Source organism: Notothenia coriiceps, unplaced genomic scaffold (genome assembly GCF_000735185.1).
Source record: "Notothenia coriiceps isolate Sejong01 unplaced genomic scaffold, NC01 NC01_scaffold00004052, whole genome shotgun sequence".
In the NCBI taxonomy this organism is placed as follows: Eukaryota; Metazoa; Chordata; class Actinopteri; order Perciformes; family Nototheniidae; genus Notothenia; species Notothenia coriiceps.
The window spans coordinates 265,080-267,593 of NW_011336753.1; positions in this window are offsets into that span (position 1 = coordinate 265,080).

Sequence of the window (2,514 nt, forward strand, 5' to 3'; positions counted from 1 at the left end):
GGAAATACACGATATTCCAAAGTCATACCAGGTACATGTTTCAAAAGACAAAACATTCACCACAAACACCCAGCATGAGATCATCAGCAGCACCCCATTGATCGGCATTAAAGCCTTCACTCCAGAGAAGTCGGTGTGCTCATTCGCGGAAATTTATGGACACATTAGAACCCCCCCTCTAGACCACAGGATACATCATGGTGAAAAGTGTGACAACAAAGTGTTGGGGTGTTGCTTTCCACTTCTGTACAACAAGGCCAGAGACGTGAGCTATGGGCCCTTAATTGTTGTTTGTTAATTGACGATGGACAGGTCTTTTATTTTAACCTTAATGGCTTTGTTGAAAGGTATTTTTGCCTGTTTTTGCCCGGTCGTTATTCGTAAAATGTCTGGTGAACGGTGAGATCTTTATAAAAAATGTTATTTATACATGGCCATGTGTTATCAAAACAGACACTTTCTGTTTGGAACCTTGACCATTTTTATTTGGTTTGACTGCAGCTCTGGTGTTGAGTTGCATTGTGCCTGCAGAGTGTTTTCACACAGCTGTTTATTGCAGGTTGCCACTTGTAATAGCGGTTCTGTGTGAATGAGAGCTTGACAGGGGATACCTTGGCTGTATTGCTCCAGGTTGTGTAATTAAATTTACAGATGAAATATCGGAAAGCCAGTGAGAGTAGAGGCCAAAACGTGGAGAGCTCGGACAGAAAGTGCTGAGCAGCACATTTTGCCGGTTTCTCCCCTCAGCCAGGCTTAATGTTACTGGACCCCGACAGATGGAGCCCGACTAAAATAGCAATGGGTGCAAGGGTGGCAGGGGCCAGGCAATGGAGGTCCGGGGAAATTTATGAAGTTATTGATTGACTGGTGCGGCTATCACTAACCTTCGCCTGTCACACAAGGAAAGGGGAGAAAGATGATAAAGATTTTTTTGAGTGGGTCCTTTTCACTTTCTGCCCACTCTCCCAAATATTAATCTCCTAATTTTTAATTTTTAATCCAGACAGAGCGGGAAAATAAATGCCTCTGTCCGGCAGGCCATGGTAAATAATTAAAATTGAAAATTGATTGTTTGCACCAGAGCCGGGATTTATGGGATAGGGGCTCCACCGCACCCCCGGGGGACCCACTCCCACGTCTGCGCTCACCGGCCTCGTTCCCGTGTGCTAAGCATTTTTTCACATTATTCTCCACCTAATATGCTAAGGAGAGTGGGTAGGGGGGATGGAAAAGAGGACGGAGGGAGGGAGAGAAGTAGTAGAGGTGTGCTTCGTTAGATGAGTAATATGGTATTTCATTTTTTTTACAAAAATCAATGGATTGGAACCTTCCCCCGCTCTTCCATATGGCTCTAATATTTATTTAAAAGCCCTGTCAATAGATATAACAAGGTTAGTTTTATAACGGTTTATCTGGGGAATTCGATTCAAGGGAAGTTATATTTGTTATGTATGCCCGATTAAAAACAGGCAATCGATGGCGTTGAAACTACTACATAACTAGCTCCCCCTTCTTCTCCCATGCCGCCCTCTCCCTCTAGCTCTTCACCTTTTCTTCAAACTACCTCCCGTCTTTGGTACCAAGCAATATGTAATGCACTTCTAAAGACAAAGACACACCTCCTGTCTGCACGGTTACAAACTGAGGAAATGTCCTCGCCTCCCGACTGCGGTGGCCCGCCATGTCAGCCTCACCTGACTAATGAACACTGGGAAAACAAATAATGGTCCTCCGGTTAAATTAATGAGAGAGGAAATGCGCCTCGCCTAACGTTAGTTTTTTAGAATGCTGACCGGCTTTACAGCATGTATGTGGGTGTTCGCCATAATGATAATTCACTACATGTAGCCACGCACATAACGATGAATCTATCCAGTCACCTGTGGCTCATGCTTTCAGTGCTGTATTCCTCCAACATGGCAACATGTAAGGGAGGAAATATCTGTTAGCACATACAGTCTGCCACACACTGCCATTTTATCATTGTCGGAATTTAGCCAAAGGCAAATATTGTTAACTAATAGTCCTCTACACTTTTGGATAGCTGTTTGATTAGAGTTGTAAATAATTATCCTAACCAGGACTGCAGAAGGTCATCCATCGCTCTAGTCGGTTGAGCTTTATTGAGTTGTTTTTTTTGGAAGATTCAGAGTTAAATTCATGAATGCTATTGTCCTTCAATGTGCCACCTTAAAGTGTTGCTCTCGAAGCACTGCGCTGGCAAAAATTCAATTTTTTTTTGTCTCTCTAGTTGCTGGCAGTGAACAGAGAGATAACCTCCATGGTTCTATCTTAATAATTAAAACACAGTGGTATGAAGTAGAGCGCTGCTCCTTTATTTATGAGAGGAGCGTACACAGTGAAGTGATTGTGTTGAAACCAGGCGAGTCCTTGATCCCTGACATAAGGGTTTGTTTTTCAGGGCATATTTGAATATCAATGCTGAGACATGATCACCCCACTAGCACAGCCCGACCACACATACCCTTACCTTACCTCCCATCCCGAACACGC